Source organism: Hyperoodon ampullatus, assembly GCF_949752795.1.
Source record: "Hyperoodon ampullatus genome assembly, chromosome: 18".
NCBI classification, from domain to species: domain Eukaryota; kingdom Metazoa; phylum Chordata; class Mammalia; order Artiodactyla; family Ziphiidae; genus Hyperoodon; species Hyperoodon ampullatus.
Genome location: NC_136931.1, coordinates 57,234,250 through 57,256,826, shown reverse-complemented (window position 1 = coordinate 57,256,826; position 22,577 = coordinate 57,234,250). Strand labels below are relative to the sequence as shown.

At 41.4% G+C, this 22,577-nt stretch overlaps 1 long non-coding RNA gene across 1 annotated transcript; it reads left to right on the top strand.

Annotated features, from left to right (window-relative positions):
* The first annotated feature begins 17,362 nt into the window (after nucleotides 1-17,362).
* Nucleotides 17,363-20,734, top strand: LOC307065991. Its single transcript, XR_013811358.1, has 3 exons — nucleotides 17,363-17,460; nucleotides 19,619-19,845; nucleotides 20,566-20,734. It is a non-coding gene; the product is annotated as an uncharacterized lncRNA (long non-coding RNA).
* The last annotated feature ends 1,843 nt before the right edge of the window (nucleotides 20,735-22,577 follow it).

The window sequence follows — 22,577 nt, the reverse complement described above, 5'->3', positions numbered from 1 at the left end:
GCTCTGTTTAGTGCACTCCTTCAAACTTAGCCAGGCCATTTATAACAGTGCCTTAGGCTTCTTTTCCTGCTTCTGCTGAGCCTAAGTACCAGACAGAGGTGAAAGCTCATGTTCTTCTCCGTGTGTCTATTGTATGCAGGCCTCTTGTGTCAGTCCTTTAGGGAACCCACAAATAGGTCAAAACAATTCCTTGGGGACAAGATTTACTTTGCTCCCTACAGGTCCAGGTATCCATCCACACCAGGAATACAGGCTGCCGCTCTGCCACAATGGCTGTGGGGGCAAGGCTAATTTAGAATGCCGTAAAAAGTCCCCTGTTTCAGTGGCCTTTCTCCTGGTCAGGTGTTCACTTTGTTTCTGTAAACCACTGACTATCTTCCAGAGTTCCAGTAAGGTTGATTCTGACAGTTATTGTCAGTTTTTTTAGTGCTCCCAAGGAATCCCTTGGAGGTCTCTACTCCACCATTTTTGCTAATGTCACTCAACGATGCTGTCAATATTTACATATAGATTGTATAACTGGTCAGTTAACTTAATACTCTTATTTTTGGTGTTCATTAAAATTGACCTCCATGGCCTCTCCTGTTGCGGAGCACAGGCTCTGGACGTGCAGGCCCAGTGGCCATGGCTCACGGACCCAGCCACTCCGCGGCATGTGAGATCTTCCCGGACTAGGGCACGAAGCCATGTCCCCTGCATCAGCAGGCGGACCCTCAACCACTGCGCCACCAGGGAAGCCCGTAATTCTTTTTTTTTAATGTTAGTAATTCTTACTTGATTCTTTTAACAGACTGCATTGGGAGTGTTTCCAGAACAGTGGTGAAAAATAATGGTATTGTTGCACTAGCATGTGCACACGTGTGCAAACACACACGCACACACACAGAAACCTACCCGTCCTCTTAGTGAGTGCTTTTATCTCTGGCTTTTAGCTGGACATATGTGGGATTTATTCAGTTTTGTTTTTTTATTATGGTTCTTTTTCTTTTTTTTTTTTTTTGTGGTATGCGGGCCTCTCACTGTTGTGGCCTCTCCCGTTGCAGAGCACAGGCTCCAGAAGCGCAGGCTCATCGGCCATGGCTCACGGGCCCAGCCACTCCGTGGCATGTGGGATCTTCCTGGACTGGGGCATGAACCCGTGTCCCCTGCATCGGCAGGTGGACTCTCAACCACTGTGCCACCAGGGAAGCCCCAGTTCTTTTTCTTTTTGAAAGATATACAGATAGAACTTAAGTCACATCATCTTCTATTTCCCCCCTTCTCTTCCCATGAATAACTGCTATCTTGTTATATATTATGCATATTTTCATACTTTTACTAGATGTGTATGTACCTACAAACAACACATACTCTTGTTTTGTGTTTTAGAAACAGATAAAGATGGTAGTATATCATATGGTTTTTTTGTTTTTTGGTTTTTTTTTGCGGTACGCAGGCCTCTCACCGTTGTGGCCTCTCCCGTTGCGGAGCACAGGCTCCAGACGCGCAGACTCAGCGGCCATGGCTCACAGGCCTAGCCGCTCCACGGCATGTGGGATCCTCCTGGACCGGGCATGAACCCATGTCCCCTGCATCGGCAGGTGGACTCTCAACCACTGCGCCACCAGGGAAGCCCTGTATGTATTTTTTTAAAAAACTATAGGTCGTGTTTTGTTTTTTCATGCTAAGGCAGTAATGAATTCCTAACCCACCCAGGGCTCAAATTTGAAATAGATGTTGGATTTTTATGAAATATTTTTCTCAGCATTGATTTTGGCAGTCATGTGACTTTTCTAATGTATTAATATATTGTAGCAGACACTCTTGGTTCCTTGCTGTGCAAAGAGTTGACATAGCTGACCTGAGACTGTTCTCCTTGGAAAGGCCTGCTGATAAGATGCCTTCCCTGGCATCTGGGAACTTAGATTTTGGGAGGGTTCCCACTCTTCCCTATCAGGAGTGGCTCACTGTGCCAAGACTCTTCTTTCAAACAATATGGTTTGTCTTGAACACCTGTTTTCCTCTGGGATTCTGGAATTTTGGTATGTACTAGGAATAGCCCCCCCATAAAAGCCATGGGCACCGAGTCTCTAATAAGCTAACACATTTCACATGAGTTATCACAACTTGTTGCTGGGGAAGTGAGCATATCCTCTGTGACTTCATGGAGACAGGACTCTTGGAAGCTTGTGCCTCGTTTTCCCCCAGACTTTGCCACACCTTTTCCCTTTGCTGATTTTGCCTTGTATACTTTCATGGTAATAAATCAGTTATGTGCTAAATCTTGGGAGTCCTAAGGAATCACTGAATCTGGGCGTCATCTTAGGGATCTCCAGCATACCTGCAAACGTCCATTCACTTCCTTCTCCTTTTCTGCCAGATTCTCCAGGCATTCCTTGGCTTGTGGCAGCATAACTGATGTCTGCCTCTGTCTTCACATGGTCTCATCTTCCCTGTTTCTTCTCAGTGTGTCTGGTATAAGGACACTGATTAGATTTTAGGGCCTACCTGGATAATCCTGGATGTTCTCATCTTGAGATCCGTATAATTATATTTGCAAAGACCCTTTTACCAAATCAGATCACATTCACATGTTCATGGGGTTAAGATGTGAACATATCTTTCGGGGGGGGGGCACCATTCAACCCACTACAAAGGAGTATGTGGACACATGTGATTTTAAGGGAAAAAATGTCCAGAGCCTCACTTTCCCAAAACTGATCTGTGTGAGAAATCTTCTGCCATTCTTCTGCCAGGCTTTGTGCTGTGCTGGTTTTCCTTTCCCATCTTCCCTTTCTCATTCATGCTACTTGTACTTCACAGAAGAAAGGCATACCTCCCCCCATTTAGATTGTTATGTTTTACCGCCTCAGGGGCATCAAATAAAGGGACAGTTAGAAGCACTGGCCTTGACTTAAGGTGGGTGAACAGCAGCAGTGACAGCATCTGGGCCCAGAGGGAATATATCACCCAAATGAACTTACTCTTCACTCCACAGGTCCTGGCTTCGAGGAGCAAGAGAAATCAAGTAAAGGACGAGGAGGAGGTTCCTGGAGTTGCATATGGTCATTTCGTGGGACATCCGTTACCTGAGACTGAGATTTTGGAACAGAAATTTAGGGCAGATCCAGAAGAGACTAAAAACAACATCCCAGTTACTTGGCATTGCCCAAAACAAGAAAATGACGAAGGCTCAGGTGACTTTTGGTTTGTTTTATTCTTGATTCCCTCATGGATTTCCAGAAGCCTGAAATAAAAAAGCAGTCCAATTAAATGAAAAGTATAAATTGGGAAAAAATGGGCTCTGGGGAGAAATAAACTACCTTCAAAATCAAGATGAAGTAGAATCAGGTATATATTGTTCGTAGATTTCGTACTACGTGACCAATGTTGGTATATAATGTATGACTCTGCAGGTCCTTCCTGGTTACATAAACCATCAACTTGCATGTAATCTGTCAGCCATTGCAACCAGAGAATCATGGTAAGTTATTTGATATGCATTGAATCTGAGGAGAAGGCAGATCATTTCCTCAGGAGATGTCACTATTTCATGGTACTTAAGTCTTGGGAAATTTCTTTGTTGGTTTCTTTCTAGAGGTGATAACGTTCATTGTGTTCATAGTGTTCTTCTAATATTGATAGATATACAAGCAGGTTGTGTATGGCTGTTTCTTATATGATTATTCTGAGTCCTCTGCTGGACTAGACCAAGTAGAATTCAGTGCACGCAGTTTTTCGAAAGACCACAGCTTGGTGACTTATATACCCACACTTGTTTTGGGCTGGTTTTATCCTTGAATAAAACCTAGAGTGCCCAGGAAAATGGAAGGTTTGCACAGTTATCAAAGGACATCTTTGAACAGGTTGTAGAACGGGTGCTTCAGTACAGATTTGGCCACAGGGAGTTATAAATTCTTGTTTGGTAATGGCTTGGGTTTTTGAGATCCACAGAGTTTGCTTTAGAACTTTACCTTATCTCAGGAAATACAGAGCCCTTCCCTGTGTTCAAAATCTAGTTATTACTGTACTTTTCATGCCCAAAGAAGTTAAATATTTTGTGTAGATAGGAAAGAGCTAGAAGTTGTTATATTTAATTGGAATAAAATTAGTGAACTATATTGAAAAGAAGAACATCTAAATATTGACACTAGCAAAATAATCATCAAATTGATGTTTGATCAGTTTAAAGCAATTACATCTAATCCTGGTACTGCTACTGTGCCATTCAATGAGGTACCAGTATTTTTGTGCGTGATGACGGTTATTATGTATTGACACTAAATTTAAATCCCCAAGTTGATAAAGCTATTAAAAATGAAATAATTGATCAATAAGGAAAATTTAACCAGAAAAAGTTCAATTGCTTATAAAATTTTGATAAATGAAAGAGAATATCCCACCAAGAATCTAGTTGTTACCTCCCACCTCATTGCCTTTATTTTTAAACAAGTGACTCGTTATGGTATAATAATATATATATGTGTGTGTGTGTGTGTGTGTGTGTATATGTGTGTGTGTGTGTGTGTGTGTGTGTATATGTATATATATATATATATATATATATATATATATATATATATATATAGTCTTTGTCTCTGGTTCCTGGCACAGAGTTCCTAAAACCTTTGGAATTTCCTGAGAGATAGGAGTGTCTTTTTTTATCCATAACAAGCCCCTTTGAGCCATATATGAGTTTATGCTAATGAGGTGACTCAGGATGGGCCCCTACAGAGCTTCAGGATGGGAGCTGATCCCCAGAAAGACCAAGCCTTGATTGGAACTTCTGGCTCTACCCTCTGATCTCAGTAGACAGGAGAGGGGCTGGAGATTGAGCTCTATCACTAGTAGGCAGTGGTTTAATCAGTCATGCCTATGTAATGGAATGTCCGTAAAAACCCCAACGGGGTTCAGAGAGCTTCCAAGTAGGCAAACAGTCCACTTGCTGGGAGGGTGACTCACCCCAACTCGACAGGGACAGAGGCCCTTGCACTCAGGACCCTTTTAGATTTGGCTCTATGAGCCTCTTCATGTGACCATTCATTTATGTCCTTTATAATAAACTATAAGAGTAAGCATAATAATTTCCTGAGTTCTAGCAAATTATCAAACCGTAGCAGGGAAGTTATGGGGACCCCCAAATTTGTAGCTAAGTTGGACACAAGTGCAGGGAACCTGGAACCTGGGACTTTGGACTGGTGGCTGAAGTGAAGGCTGTCTTGTGGGACTGAGCTCTTTAGCCTGTGGAGCCTGATGGTAACTCTGAGTTGTTAGTGTCAGATTAGGATTGAATTCAAAGACCAAATGTTAGAACAAAAGATGCTCCTAGTGCTTTTATCATTTAGGAGACTACAAGGGTTTTAGGAGCGCTAAGCCGGCAACCAAGGAGAGAGAACCTTATATATATTTTCTATTATTTCACACCTTCCATTTCAATAATGAGAGAAACACTCTTATCACATGGACTGTGTTGTTACAGGGATTGCTGACACTGAAGGATGTGGCCATGGACTTCACGTGGGAGGAGTGGCAGCTCCTGGACCCTGATCAGAAGGACCTGTACAGGGACGTGATGCTGGAGAACTATAGCAACCTGGTGTCCATAGGTGAGGACGGCTCCCCTGTGTCCCTTGGATGGTGCCTTTTCTTTCTTCAGCTTCTGAAAGAGTTGTTGTGTCTGTGGTGCTCTGAAGTGGGAGATTTTCAGTCCTCCCCCCGGCCCCAGATGAAAAGGTATAATCTCTCCGCGTTTTAGAGACAAGCCTTTAATTTCCAAACATGCAGATCGTGCAGTCCCTAAAGTGTACCATTCTCATAGCATCACATATCCCTAGTGCCATTTGATGAGCCTAAGTCTTCTGTTATTTCCCACGAACAGGGTATCAAGCTGGCAAACCTGATATACTCTCCAAGTTGGAACAAGGAGAACCACCGTGGACCTTAGAAGATGAAGTTCACAGTCACCCCCATCCAGGTAAGTGAGAGAGAACCAGCAAGAGGGAGAAGGCTGTGGAAATCACTTTCTAGTCCTTTAGAGAAGGCATCCCAGTGGTGAGGGTGTCTGAGGATACAGAAACAGCCTCCATGTATCCCTTTCCTCATATGAGAGCTCTTTTTCTGTGCAAGAACTTGAGGAAAATATACCACTTTATCTCATCTTGGAATGAATCCCTGTTTATTTCTTCTTAGATGTCAACCTTCCCCCTCCTAGGATTATTCTTGCTTGGTTTTTCGAATCCTCCCATTCTTTACTTGTTAGAGTATGATTTTATGTTCCTTTCACATTTCTTGGTATGAAATTCCTCTTTCCGTGTCTCTCTTCTAAGAGAAAACTTTGAATTCATCATTGTCTTCTGACTCATACACCTTCCTGCTCCATTGGGAAATATTTATTTCCCTTTACGACATCCAACTGCACCTCAGGTGCCTTACTCTTGTAGGAATGTGGTCTCTTCATGTGTATTCATCTGCTTGCTTTTCTTTTTACCCACTCTGAGATTCTTCAAAGGTTCTGTTGTCATCCCTCTGCTCTGTCTCACAGGCTATAAAACCTTACTTTATTCAAATGTGTTAAGCTCTTTGTGGAGACTCGCAATTGACATGTCCCTTAACACTGTCTAATATACCTGCTGGTACCATATATTTTAACCTGTCTCCATGGCAATTCCCAATGAGTTCACTCTTTGTGTGAGAAACTAGAACCATCTTCCCTCCCAGAAAATCCCTTTCCAACATCCTTTTTAAAATTGAGATTCTTTTGTACTTCTGTACATCTTAAATCCTGGTATTACCTTGAATCTTCTCTACCCTCTGGGCTCCTGTATTTAATGCCTCTGCTCTTCCTGTTCTTTGTGTAATTAGGAAAGACGTTTCTAAAATTTCTCATTCTCATTTCCTAGCCTAAATGAAATCGTAAAACCTCATGCCAACCTTACTGTAGTTCCTTTTTATATTTGTTAATTAATCATTCTCTTAGTTAAACTTTAGATTTTGTTGCTGGATTCTTTTCCCTAAAGCTATCCTTTTCCTCCTCATAGTCTGCTGGCATTAAGTCCCAGTTGACCATATTACTATGACACAGAAATTTCTCTTCTATCAAACACCTAAATCCCCACTCTTGAAGAGGAGGCAGAAATTTAACAAAAATAGAGTTTCAGTTTTATAAGATGAAAAGAGTTAATGGAGAGAGATAGTGGTGATGGTTATACACCATTGTGAATCCATTTTAATACACTGAACTGTGCACTCAGAAATGATTAAGATGGTAAATTTTGTGTTATGTGTAATTTATCACAATAAAAATAAATGGGAAAAAATACACAGATACTATGTCTGGTGGTGAAAATGACTGTAAACACCAAACCATCAGCATGGAAAATGACTGGAGATGAGGTCAATGGGGTCATAACTGGGGGTTTGCAATAGGTCAGTTGGTCACATAGGGCCTTGTCATCCATTTCAAACACTTGATCTTCCTCCTAATGAGAAAACCTTTAGAAGGATTAGGGTATAGCAGTGACGTGATATAATTTATGTTTTAGAGGTATCCCCTTGGCTATCAGTAGAAAATAGACTGGAATAGGCAGGTGCTGAAGCAGAAAATCAGATGTGAGACCTGGTTGTTGGTGAGCTCAACCCAGCTTGAAGATAGTATAAGATTCTGGAACAATAAAGACTGAATTTGCCACTTAAGTAGGTATGGGGTATGTTTTTTCCTAGGTAACAAATTACCACAAACTGGGTGACTTGAAACAACAGAAATGTATTCTCACAGTTTTAGATGCTAGAATTTGAAAATCAAGGTATTGGTAGAGACATGCTCCCTTTCAAACATCTAGGAATGAATCCTTTCTTGTCTATTCCTCGCTTCTGGTAGTGGCCAGAAATCTTTGATGTTCCTTAGATTGTAGACACGTCACTCCAGTCTTGGCCTCTGTTATTACATGACCTTCTTCCTGTATGTCTCTGTGTGTCTGTAGCCAAATCTCCCTCTCCTTAGAAGGACCCCAGTCATTGGACTAGGGTTCACTCTAATCCATTTTGACCTCGTCTTAACTTGATTACATATGCAAAGACCCTGATTCCAAATAGGGTCACATTCATAGCTACTAGGTGTTAGGGTTTAAACATATCTCTTTGGGGGACACATTCAACCCACAATATGGAGTGTGAGAGGGGAAAAAAACAGACGGAAGATGATGCTAAGGATTTTTGATAGAAGAGACTAAATTTAGCGGGAAACAAAGAAATGTCTTTCAGAGCAAAGATTTTATGAGAAAAGCTAGGAGAAATCTTCATCTAATATTTACAAATTAAGCTTCTGAACGTGTGAAATGTTTCTGCTATCATTGAAGGCTGTACAAAATTCAAGTAAATAGTAAATATAGAGACTATTTCAGAAATTCAGAAGAAAAGTAGCCTAAAGTGGTATAGAGAGAATGAAGAGTGATAGTATCATAAAGTATCTTAGGTGAGAGAAATAGCTCAGTTTTGAATTAAGATGATAAGGAAACATGGCAAGAAACTGGAAGTGTGCAAGGCCATGTGGGGACTGTCAAAAGATTGGCCTGAAACCAGCCATGTGGAGACCAATATTTGAAGATATTTGTTGGGGAGCTAGTGGAGTGGAAACTTAGATAAACTGGGTACATCATGGTAATGTAAACTTTTATCACCAGGCTTACTGTTGTGACTTTTATGTGTTAATAATAAAGGAGGCATGGTGGAGGTTAGGTTTTGTATATTCTAACTCTAGATAGTCTTATTTTTAACCTCAGTGGCAGCATTATAGAAGTAATAAGGTATAGCCAGATGTTCTAAGAAAAACTAAAGATAAAATTGTCACAAGTCTTGATTCAGGAGGAAGGTGGTCCTATAAGACCCTTTAATTAATGCCAGCAGAGACATTACTATATGATTAAGGAAGAAGACGCTGTTGTTGGCAAATTGAGAGATTAGTATATCAGGGACAATGAAATGGGAAAAATTCCACCATGACATCCATATAGGTACAGAATAGTGAAGAAGGTGAGCATTCCCATATCTGGTGCAGCAGATCTGCTTCGACTGTGCCCCACTAGCCTGTTGTGAAAGTCCATCAGGATCATCATGTCCCTCTTTCTGTGGGAACGTATGAGAATGTGTCACAGCTCCATGCAAGGTTAGAATATGAGATTGGTGCTTTGGGAAAGTGAATTTGATGATGGTCTACCTAATGAAGAATGGCATGTTTTAGCAACAGAATGAGCACCCAAGAGTCGGTTAGAATTTTCTTGAAATCATGACCTGTATGTCCAACATTCTGAGTTGCCTCTTTGATGTATATGTTCTAACACCCACATCTGCTTCTGTCTCTACCAGCGTGGTTATGTTAGGGTCTCTTCAGCGGGCTCTAGGAAACCCAAAACTCTATGTTGAATGACTAAAGCTTTCGTCTGTGCCTTCATCTTTTTTCACTCTTCGTGTTTGTCAGAAAATGATCTCATACAATACTCTGACCTTAAATAATATATATTTTTTTGTTCTGGGTTTTTTTTTTTTTTTTTTTTTTTTTGGCTGCGCTGTGCAGCTTGCGGGATCTTAGTTCCCCGACCAGGATTGAACCTGGGCCCATGGCAGTGAAAGTGCCGAGTCCTAACCACTGGACTGCCAGGGAAGTCCCCTTAAATAATATTTACATACTGATGTTTCCACATTGCTATTTTCAGTCAAGACCTTACTCAAGTCTTATCATCTGACTGGCTTTTCCGTGTCTGTGCTTGGATATTATCTCAAAGATGATATGTTTCAAAATGTACTTGGTTTCCCTCATATTCTGAACTTGGTTCCCCTCACATTCTGAAGTTCAGCGATATTCCTCATCTTGTTAAAAGGCACTACCCAGCTACCCAATGGGTCAAGCCAAATACTTAGGCATACACTTGATTCCCTCTTTTGTTACCTCTCCTCACATCAAATCCATTAGTGAGTCTTGTTTATTCTTCCTTCCAAATAAATCCTGATATCTTCCACTTCTTATTTCCTTTGCTTCTTCAAACCACTGTCACACTTGCAACTGCCTACTTTATTCCTTATCTTATTTTATTGTTTCCCTTTCCACCCATAGAATTTGGCTTCAGTGAAAGTAAAGAATTTTTACCCTGATGGCTGTTATCTTTTGGGTTGTTTGGTGTTTTTGTTTTGTTTTGTTTTGTTTTTGTGGTACGTGGGCCTCTCACTGTTGTGGCCTCTCCCGTTGTGGAGCACCGGCTCAGGACATGCAGGCTCAGCGGCCATGGCTCACGGGCCCAGCCGCTCCACGGCATGTGGGATCTTCCCAGACCGGGGCACGAACCTGTGTCCCCTGCATCGGCAGGCGGACTCTCAACCACTGCGCCACCAGGGAAGCCCCTGGTGTTTTATATTACTTTGTCTTTAACCATTTCCAACAGACAGGAGTTAGTGTTTAATGGATACAGAGTTTTTCAGTTGGGGAAGATGAAACAGAACTAGAGATGAATGGTCGTGATGGTTGTACAACAATATGATTATACTTAATGCCACATAAATATACACTTAAAAATGGTTAAAATGGTAAAATTTATCATATATATTTAACAACAATTGTGAAAATTTTTTTTAAAAAAAAGATAAGGTACTTTTATACTTGGAATTTCTTTTATATTTGATATCATAGGTTTTCCATTAAAGAGCCAGCTCACCCCAAGGTATTTTTTTTTAAGTCTTTATTGAATTTGTTACAATATTGCTTCTGTTTTATGTTTTGGTTTTATGGCCATGAGGCATGCGGGATCCCAGCTCCCCAGCAAGGCACCGAACCCACACCCCCTGCATTGGAAGGCAAAATCTTAACCACTGGCCCACCAGGGAAGTCCCCCAAGGTATTTTTGAAGTAGTTTTATTCCATATGATACTCATGGAAGGGTTCATTGTTCTCTTTCCTAGAAACTGAGAAAGTGGATGATCATATGCAGCCACACTGGCAAAACCAAAAGATACTGAAGAGGTTGGAACAGTGTTATGAACAGAATGCATTTGAGAATATTATTTATCAGAGCAAAAGTTGTTTTCCTTTAAGGCCAGATCATGATGTATTTGATTTACATGGGAAAACTTTGAAATCATATTTAGATATAATCAACCTGAGTACAAGCTGCAAAGAAATGGAGCCTGCTGAGTTTAATGGAGATGGGAGATCCTTTCTCCATGCTGATCGTGAGCAAACTCATACTGAAATTAAACATCGGGACATACACAAAATAGAGAACACCCACGAATGTACTGAATGTGGGAAAGCCTTCCTCAAGAAGTCTCGGCTCAATGAACATAAGAGAATTCATACAGGAAAGAAACCCCACGGATGTAGTGTGTGTGGGAAAACCTTCTCCAAGAAGTTCAAGCTCACTGAACATCAGCGAACTCACAAAGGAGAGAAACCCCATGAGTGCCGTGAATGTGGAAAAGCCTTCCTCAGGAAATTTCAGCTTACTGAACACCAGAAGACTCATACAGGAAATAAACCCCATGTATGCAGTGTATGTGGGAAAGCATTCTACAGAAAGTTCAAGCTAACTGAACACCAGAGAACTCATACAGGAGAGAAACCCTATGAATGTCCTGAATGTGGCAAAGCCTTCTTTAGGAAGGCAGAGCTCATTATACATCAGAGAAACAAAAGAGGAGAAAAACCCCATGTATGCAATGAGTGTGGGAAAGGTTTCTCCAGAAAATCACAGCTCATTCTGCACCAGAAAATTCATACAGGAGAGAAATCTTATATATGCAGTGAATGTGGAAAAGGTTTCATACAGAAAGGCAATCTTATTATACATCAACGAACTCACACTGGAGAGAAACCCTATGGATGCACTGAATGTGGTAAGGCCTTCAGCCAGAAGGCATGCCTCATAGCACATCAGCGATTTCATACAGGAAAGACTCCCTTTGTATGTACTGACTGTGGAAAATCTTGTTCACAGAAATCAGGACTCATTAAACATCAGAGAATTCACACAGGAGAGAAACCCTATGCATGCAGTGACTGTGGGAAAGCCTTCACTACAAAGACAATGCTCATTGTCCATCAAAGAACTCACACGGGAGAGAGGCCCTATGGATGCAATGAGTGTGGGAAAGCTTTCTCCCACATGTCATGCTTGGTTAAACATAAGAGGACACACACAAGAGAGAAACAAGTAGATTCAGTGAAGGTGGAATATCCTTCTACAAAGGGTCACAGCTTATTAGATACTAGTGAACTCATGCAGGGGGAAAACCCTGTTAATATGGTGACTGTACAGATGCCTTCTGCAACCCCTCAGACATCATTAAACATCAGTGGGCTCCTAGCAGATAGGAATGTAGTCTTTATGGAACAGCCAGATGCCAGAGGTGCACCCTCAGGAGATAACAGAGAGTTTGTGCAGGAGAGAAACTTCATGAATGCAATGAATGTGGTTATGCCTTCAGTGGTCAATTACATCTTATTTTATGTCACAAAAAACACATAGGAAAAAACTGGTACATTCTATTTGGAAAAGCCTTGAGCAATAATGTATAGCTGATTATATGGTTATGTATAAAAAGCAAACCTATGAAGGCAGAGGTTAGGAAAGCTCTGTGTTTTGGAAAGTAGACCCTATTATCAGTGATTACCAAAGGTCATCAGCAAGCTTATAGTGTGTAAAAATATGAGAGTGGTAAAGTCCTTCCCTCAGTAGGTGTCATTACATACTGCAGAGAAACTTGGAAGGCAGTGAATGTGGCAGGGTTTTCTGCCCCATCCATTAGCTGATGAAATCATATACAAATAAAACACTGTGAACACACTAATTGTGGAATATCTTACTAAAGTTCTTGTGAAGCAAAGCCTGTGAAAATGAGAAATATTCAAGAGCTTTATGTACCAATTCCCACTTCATAATATATTACACAATATACCTGATGTGAATTTTTGGACAGGAAACCTTGAACCATATTCCTAGTTACTATGCTTATGATTCCATAATTTTAAGGAGAAAGACAGTCTACCCCACATCACAGGTTAAGGTTATCACGTTATACTCATTTCTCCTAATTGTGGATTCTTTTTCTTTTTTTAAAAAAAATTATCTTCAATGCCCACCCAATATATGATTAGCTGCCACATTTCTTAGGCTCTAAATTTATTTAAATATTATTTCAGACAACTGAATTCCCTCAACAGAAATGAATATTAAATTCATAAATGTAACTTAATGTCCTTGGATGAGCTTAAGTTCAATTTATAAATAAGACTAAGCATTATACCATAAAGGTCACTATAAATGTGATTTTTAAAATTTTCTAGACTTGAAAAGGTAGTGAAATCAGGCTTGCAAAATGAACTGAAAGCCCAAGGACAATTAGTAATTTAAACCTATAAATTAACTAACAAAATACATTCCAACATAACTCTTGGTAATTTTTTCTCTGAAAACATGAAAATAAGATGGGCAATTTGAACACAAATTAAGATGACTCTTCTTGCTTCCATCCTAATTCTCCCCCTTCTCTGATTATCCAAATTATTCTCAGAATCCTGGGAATGTGAAGTCTAAACTGGATAACTATTCAGCTGCATTCTTCCTTCTGGAGATAGCTCCCTGCCCAACCCTTCCCTTTGCCTCATTGATGGAATGGACATAGATGTCAGGAAGAATGTTGGGGTGGTTCCATTTCCGCTCAACTCAGGGACTCTTGAGTCTTACATGTTTGAGTGTCACATGAGGAAGAGAAAAGTAGATCTTCATAGAATCAACTTTGGCCTGGTATCTCATACTTCACAGAGCTGGATCGACTGAATCAGATTGGGAATAGGTCAAGGAGTTCTGGAAGTGTGGGCTGAATCTGGTTCTAGACTGGAATACTATAGGCCTTTAACCAATCTGGCACATATTTTCAGAATCTCTATAATTACTGAGCTGTAGCCAGGAGTAATGTCAGTAGGGACTGGCATAAAACTGATGTAGCGTTAAGGTTCAGACCAAGTATACTGCTGGAAAACTGGGATTCGAGGAAGGGCATGAGGTCAGGTCCCTTAGGGAGAAGCTAGGAGTGGAGGCATGTAAGTAGATGAGGTATCTTAATGGCATTGTAAATGATTTTAAAAAAACACATGATGTAAAAACTTAGAATCACTTGGAGAGAACACCTCAATTGTTTTCTTAAGGATTTTAATGTGGAATATATGAGGATTTTAGGTCATGTATAAACATTACTATATCAGTTTCAATACAAAGCACAAATATAACAAATATCAAATAACAAGTATCATCTTCCTGAGTTTGTGCTCAAATATAAGGTCTTGAATGTAAGTTATAGTCTGTAAAATTTAGACTGTAAACTTCATGAAGAAGTAACAAGTACTTCTACTGTTTAGGGACCTTCTGTTAACCCCTATATACCAGATGTCTAGAATGCCTGACATAGAGTAGGCACTCACTGTTAATTGGCTGAGTCTCATCCAATAAGCAATCTAGTCTTGCTCAACTGAGATCTAAAGTAGGATCAGAAAGGACCAAGTAACTTTAATGTTTCCAAGTAACTTTAATGTATCTCAAAACAAACCTCAAGAATATTTATAGGAGTGCAAACACATTAACTAACAATGTTTGTCATCCAACCAAAAATTACCAAGCATGCATAAAAGCCAGAAAGTGTGACCAATATTGAGAAAAACCAATCAGAAGTGACCTGAAACTGACGATGCTAGACTGAGCAAACAAGGACAGTATGATAACTATATAAACAGTTATAACTATTCCATTGGATCAAAAAGGTAGAGAAGTGATTAACATGTTAATTATAACAATGTGTAATGGGGTTTAAAAATATTTTATACATTACATGTTCATATTTTATAAGCCCTCCCATAATATTGTTTCTTCATTCACTATCTTGAAAAGAGAGTAGACGGCAGTTTGAGAGATTACCACCTGGCATTCCTCACAATTCTTATAAATAAGGACACTAAGCTTCCTGGAGCCCCACCCTTACAACCTCATTTAACCTTAATTACTTACCTTAGGAGCCCCATCTCTGAATAGAGCCACACTGGGTCTTAGGGCTTCAAAATGTGAATCTGAGGAGACACAAACATTCAGTCCATAATATTCCTACACTGGCCCTGTCCCCTCCATTTCATGTCCCTCTTGCATACAAAATACATACATTCCATCCCAACAGCCCCAAAAGTCTTAACTCATTCCAACATTAACTCTAAAATCTATATCCAGGCATTCTCTGGTGGTGCAGTGGTTGAAATCCGCCTGCCAGTGCAGGGAACATGGGTTCGATCCCTGGGACGGGAAGATCCCACATGCCGTGGAGCAACTAAGCCCATCAGCGCAACTACTGAAGCCGTGTGCCTAGAGCCCATGCTCCGCAACAAGAGAAGCCACAGCAATGAGAAGCCCACGCACTGCAACAAAGAGTAGCCCCTGCTCACCGCAACTAGAGAAAGTCCACACAGCAATGAAAACCCAGTGCAGCCAAAATAAAATAAAATACAATGTTAAAAAAAAAATAAAGTCTATATCCAAAGTCTCATCTAAGTCAGATGGGTAAGACTTGAGGTACAATTCACCCTGAGGCAAAACTCCTCTCCAGCTTTGGACCCCTGAAAACAGGTAAGTTCTGTGCTTCCAAAATACAATGGTGGGACAGAGGTGGGATAGATATTCCCATTCTAAGAGAGATAAATCCTAAGGAAAAAGGGGTGACAGGTCCCACGCAAATCCAAAACCTAGAGAAGCAATTTCCATTATATCTTAAGGCTTCAGACTAAAGTCTTTTGTTCAATGCTCTACCCTCCAGGCATTTTAGGCCATAGTTGTAGGTGGGAATCATAACACTCGCTATAATGAGGAAATAAAACCAAGTAACTTTACTTTTCCATTCTGCACACCAGTAGTGAGACAGGCTGGGATCTGGGACACTTTGCTGCCGTGCTTGCACCTGGATAAAAGTCTCCTCCAGCAATAGAATACAATGAAACTATAATAGAAGGGACTAAAAATAACTGCTGTGCATGCACAGTTGGGGCCAATTATGAACAAGATACAAGAAGACAAAAACCCAACTGCCACTTCTGAGGTACTGAGAGCAAAAGCAGGGTCCTGTGCTTAATCCCTGCACACAGCCCTGCAGGGGATGGGCAGACTACCTAAGCCACCCTCCTGCCCCACCCCTGGACCTGCGCCCTACCCTCACCCCATTTAAGGGACCAGCTCCCCACACCCCTACCCCCAGCAATAAAGGGAACCTGTTACTTGTTTCTCTCCCTCCTGCTGCAGCACCAGTCACAATAAAGCCTTGCCCGAGTTTCTTATCTGGCCTGTTACCAACTTCTATTGATTAAAGAGTCCAAGAACCCTGGTCTGTAACAGTACAATGTACAGCTCCACGAAAAAAAAGTGTTATTTTTGTCTGCGTTTATACCTTTCGTATTTCCAGCACCCAGACCTGTGTTTGCCACAGAGTACGCATTTTATAAACATCTGCTGGGTCAATAAATGAATGATTAACCCTTTACTTCGAAGTTTCTCTGAGCCAGGTTGTACAGTTATTGGGAGTGGGGCTTAATCAGTTGGGCCGCAATACTTATCAGAATCACTTCCCTTTCTCAGAGCTTTTTTTTAAAAAATAAATTTATTTATTTAATCTTATTTTTGGCTGCATTGGGTCTTCGTTGCTGTGCGCAGCCCCTGATGGACCGTGTTCCCCGTTTCCCTCCGTACCAGTCAGAACAAGAACTGTATAATCCTGCGTTTTGCCCAGTCTCAGACCAATACCCTCCTCAGAGGTTCTCAGCCTCAAATGCAGCTTCCTCCAACACCCCCTCCAGCCAGCATTCCACTAGCCAGTTCTCCTTCAATTGTTGCTAGGCTTGGTTTGGGTCCCTTCCCCCCGCCCCCAAATTTCTTTGAGATGGTTGCGCTTGTTAGCTTCTCTTTATCCTTTAAATCAAAGTGCCTTCTTGTCCGCGACCATCTCTGCGCTTCCTGCAGAGAGATCCGGGCAAGCTTGACTTTCTGAGAAGCTAAGCTTTTGTGCAGCGCCCCTGGCGAATGTTGCAAAGTCGGGGCCCAACGGGTCAAGTGACCTGGAAAGGGGGTGAAATAGGTCGTTTTCAACAGCTTCTCACCGTTTTTGACCTTTCCGCGGAAGGCAGGAAAAGGAAGACCTCCCCCGTCGTTCGGCAGTACGTGGGAAAATGGCGGCTCCCGGTCAAGAGCCTCGAACCCGGCGCGGAAATATTGCGTCATAGAAGGACCGCGAGGAGCCGGATTCCCGGTCTCTGGAACCGCGGTTTGTGGACCTCGTCGGCCACCATCCTTTCAGCTTCTACGCCTCGTGTCCGCCGCGGGAGTTGGTTGCCGGTTTACAGACATTAAGGTAAAGTGTTTAGAACAGCGGTATCGTGATTTGCCTCCAACGGTGAAGACGGAGTTCATCCATCAGGTCAGTGTCCGGTTCTGGGCGTGTCTCGGGGCCTGGGAGAGCGCGTTGGGGTGTTTTGCTGTTTTTGTTCCAAACGACGTAGAGGTCGATTTTGGGGGGAAGCGAGTGGTGATCCTCGCTGGGGTGTTGTGTGTTAGCGGATCCGTCGGGGAATCCGTGTTGAGAGTTCCCCATGGAAAGGGAGGTCACGGGGTTCCGTGTTGGGACGAGAACTTAGGAGGTTTTTTGGAGAGTAGCGTTTGGGTGGCTGAGGTTGGGGGAATTGGTAGTCATATCCGCGTTGGGGACAGCGTTTGGGGAGCTTATCGCATTTTTTTTTTTTTTTTTTTTTTCGGTACGCGGGCCTCTCACTGCCGCGGCCTCTCCCGTTGCGGAGCACAGGCTCCGGACGCGCAGGCCTAGCGGCCATGGCTCACGGGCCCAGCCGCTCCGCGGCATGTGGGATCTTCCCGGACCGGGGCACGAACCCGCGACCCCTGCATCGGCAGGCGGACTCTCAACCACTGCGCCACCATGGAAGCCCATATCGCATATTTAATTTAGAAATGGTGTTTCTGGTCCTCTTGCGTCCATGTTTACTGTGTATTCTATTGAGAATAGGTTTTCAGGTTCATCCCGACCTAAGTAATGACATTCTCATCCTCCTAAATACGCCTCCAGAAAACAACTCTTGTTTAAATTTAGTATATCTCATTTTTAGCGTTGGGATCAAGTGTGTAGGTATTGGTATGATTTTATATATATTTATCTAACCTTCTGTCATAACCGTTTCCATATTACAAACTCTTTGGAAGTTTTCTTCTTTCTTTTCTTTTTAAAAAAACTGTTCCAGTTATGTTCCATCAAGTGGGTGTTTTGATTGAGGTAGAACTGATGTAGATCTAGGTACTACACTTTCAGGAACACGTGATGGATTTCCTCTAACTCAAGTTTTTTTTTGTTTCTTTGACCAGCTGTGATTTTTTTTGTATGTGTCTTGGACATGTTTTATTATGTTTATTTGTAAATAGTTTACGCTTTTGTTGTAACTGTAAATGGTGTCATTTTTTCCCCATATGACCCCGCTCCCTCTTTTTTGTTTCTTTTATGTAATGCACAAGTGCAAAAATTAAAAAGATATGCTGATTTTGCCACCTCATTCCACTCATGTTATTACTGATAGCTTCAAATTGATTGCTTCATCTTTTCTAGCTGAGCATTTTTGTCATCTGCAAATAATGTTGGCCAGGTAGCAAGTGATGGGACTGGAGTAAGAAGAACCTGCTTCTGCCTCTGACCCGGGTGGGTTAATCACTGAGTTAAGCTTCATCAGTTGTGAAGAAAGCTGTCATGATTCCCACTTCGTAGCTGTTAGAAAGATTAAATGAGCAAAAGTTCTTTAAGTACAAAGTGTAGTGCCTGGCACATTGTATAGTCTGGATAAATGGTACCTGCACTTTATCAAGTTATTATTCTTTCTCCAAGGCTTCCCCACCCCCAGCTTTATTGAGATGTAATTGACATAAAACATTCTGTAAGTTTAAAGGTGTACAACATGTTGATTTGATACACTTATATATTGCAAAACAAACCACCATAAGTTAGCTAACATCTGTATCATGTCACATAATTAGCGTTTCTTTTTTGTGGTGAGAACATTGAAGATCTACTTTTTTTAAACAACTTTCAAGTATATAATACAGTATTATTAACTGTAATCACTATGCTGTGTATTAGATTCCCCTCAAAGGCTTTTTAATTTTATTTTCATTCATAATTTCTTTCTCTTTAAAATTTCCTTTATGTTGCTAGATTTCCCAATATCTTACATTCCTAGAAGAAACCATACTTGTTCATAATTTGTTCTTTTAACATGGGGCTGGATTCTATTTGTTAATATTTTATTTAATATTTTTGCATCTCGAAGTAAAAAGATGTTTTGGATTTGCTTCAGAAATAATCTGCGGGGGGGAAATAATAATCCAGTGGTGGTGGGGAAGTGAGTGGTGGTGTAGATAAAATAGAATTAGATTTGAGTTGATAATTATTGAAGTCATATGATGGATGCATGGAGTTTGATTATACTGTTCTTTGTTGGGGTTTTTTTTGTACAAGACATTTAATTATACTGTTCCATCTTTTGCTTGAAATTTAAAAAAATTTTGGTGAAAATTTATAGGTGAGGGCTTCCCTGGTGGCGCAGTGGTTGAGAGTCTGCCTGCCGATGCAGGGGATACCGGTTCGTGCCCCGGTCCGGGAAGATCCCACGTGCCGCGGAGCGGCTGGGCCCGTGAGCCATGGCCGCTGAGCCTGCGCGTCCGGAGCCTGTGCTCCGCAGCAGGAGAGGCCACAGCAGTGAGAGGCCCGCGTACCGCAAAAAAAAGAAAAAAAAAAGAAAATTTATAGGTGAAACTGATCTGTACTTTTCTTTAAAAGTTTTTTTCAAGTATAACACTAAAAATTAAAGAATAGAATATTGCAGCACCCTAGAAGCCCCCACCTCATCCTAATCTCCTCCCTTGTGATCTGTTAAGTACCTTGATCTTTAAACTGGGATAATTGCCTCAGTACAGTAAACAGAAAATTTAGATGTATGTGGGCTCAGGTGGTTTTAAGTCAGTTTCCAGAGCCACCTTTTGTTTTTTTAATTTTTTTTTTGAAGTACAGTTGTTTTACAATATTGTGTTAATTTCGGCTGTACAGCAAAGTGATCCAGCCATACATATATATATACATTCCGGCTTTTTTGTATTCTTTTCCAGTATGGTTTATCGTAGGATATTGAATATAGTTCCCTGTGCTATACAGTAGGACCTTGTTGTTTATAGAGCCACCATTTTTGTACTTTATCTTTTCTGAAATGGATCTATGTGACAAGACCATGAGCTGGTTTTTGTTTCCCATCTCCTCTTCCACATTCACTCTCTTCCAACTTTACCAAAATAAAAGGCATTCCTCTCGCCCATTCCATATCTTCCTGTGAGGCACAGCCCCATGATGTAAAAGCTTTCAGAGGGTTAAAGAGACATGAAATATTGGGGCCTTCTCTTAGTGTGAGTCCACATGGCAAGGGAGAGAGAGCTGTGGTCCCAGGCTCAATCATTGAATTTGCTCTTGAATTCACAGGTTCTAGTAATAGAAGAAGAAGAAGGAACATTTCAGTAATAGAAGAAGAAGAAGGTTCCAGGCTTGGGAGATCATCATTTCTGGCAGCAGCCTGACCTGAGATCTCTGACCACAACTTCCAGGCAGGCCCACAGAGACAGAAGACAGAACACCAGAACACACCCTAGAGTTACATGCCCTTTTTTTTTTTTTTTCGGCCGAGCCACTCGGCTTGTGGGATCTTAGTTCCCCGACCAGGGATTGAAGTCACACCCTCGGCAGTGAATGCACGAGAGTCCTAACCACTGGACTGCCAGGGAATTCCCGACACACCCTTTCTTAAGAACTGGAGAAGATGATCAAGGTCCAGGTGAGGTTTGTTTTATCGATTTTATCCTTTGTTTCCCGGCAGACTTGTGGATGCTTCTAAAAAAGTCTGGTGAAATGAGAACAGTATATGTTGATAAAAATCAGGATCTGTTGGAAAATAAATTTAGCCTGTAATCTTAAAATCAAGGCAAGTTCAGAAGCAAGATATGAGGGCCCTAGGGTTCATACAAAGTTCTTAATGTTGGAGCGTAAGTAGGTGACTGTGTAAGACCCTCGGGTTGCCTTAGTTTCGAACTTGAGTCTACTTTTCTTGGCAGCCATTATAATAGGAAAAATGTGAAACGTTACATGATTTGCATTGTCTGTGAGGAGAAGGCACACCAGTTCTTCAGGGGAAGTACACATTTCACCGCTCTTCAATTTTTTTTTTTTTTTAATAAATAAATAAAGTCATTTATTTATTTTTGGCTGCATTGGGTCTTCGTTGCTACGCACGGGGTTTCTCTAGTTGCAGCGAGCGAGGTCTACTCTTCATTGTGGTGTGCGGGCTTCACATTGTGGTGGCTTCTCTTGTTGCAGAGCACGGGCTCTAGGTGCGTGGGTTTCAGTAGTTGTGGCATGCGGGCTCAGTAGTTGGGGCTCATGGGCTATAGAGGACAGGCTCAGTAGTTGTGGTGCACGGGCTTAGTTGCTCCGTGGCATGTGGGATCTTCCCGGACCAGGGATCAAAGATCAAACCCGTGTCCCCTGCATTGGCAGACGGATTCTTAACCACTGCACCACCAGAGAAGTCCGCTCTTCAATCTTAAAAAATTTCTTTTGCTAGCTCTTCAGAGACGTTTTGTGATAGACAGAATTCTCATGATCAGTTTTGTAATACAGGCCTAAGATGTTTCCTCTGGCTTTTTCTTATCGTGTTCCTTGGACTAGGCATGCCAGAGCAGAACTGAACTGGACAAAATTCTTCTAAAGCAATGTGCCTTGACAATAGTCTGACTTTACCCAGGAATAAAGGCCTGAATTATCCAATAGAATGAATGGGCTGCTTGACCTTTGAGTTGTCCTCCATGAAGAAGAATTCTCTCAACCAGATTTTTGTTATTGATTTGGCAGGAGACAGCTGACAGTCCCATTCTTTGCGAGCAGCTTGGTGTAACAGATATTGACGAAAATTCTCCCTTTATATCTTCTTAATCCTAGGTTCAAAAAATGAAGTCAGAGTCAATTATTCTTGGTTTGGTCTTTGTATTTTAATTATTCAAATGATACATGGCTACATCTGCATGCAAGAGATTCAAGCACACAGAGGTATCTGCACCAAAAGAGAATATCCCGTTTTACCTTTTTTTGCCAAACTCCCAACCCAAAGGTTAACAAATGTTAATAGTTCGGGTCTCCCACCAGTGTCTTTCTATAATTGATGTGTGGTAAAATATATCCATATTTACATTTACATCAATAGAAGAAGAAGAAGGAACATTTCAGTAATAGAAGAAGAAGGTTCCAGGCTTGGGAGATCATCATTTCTGGCAGCACCCTGAAATGTGTCCTTATACATATATAGCTGAATATATTATTAAGATTTTTCACATGTCTGGGCTGGGATCATACTGTATATACTATTTGGGGGCTTGATTTTTTTCATTGAAGGTCATTGATACCAGTATATTTAAAACTACCTCATTGAGGACTTATCTGGTGGC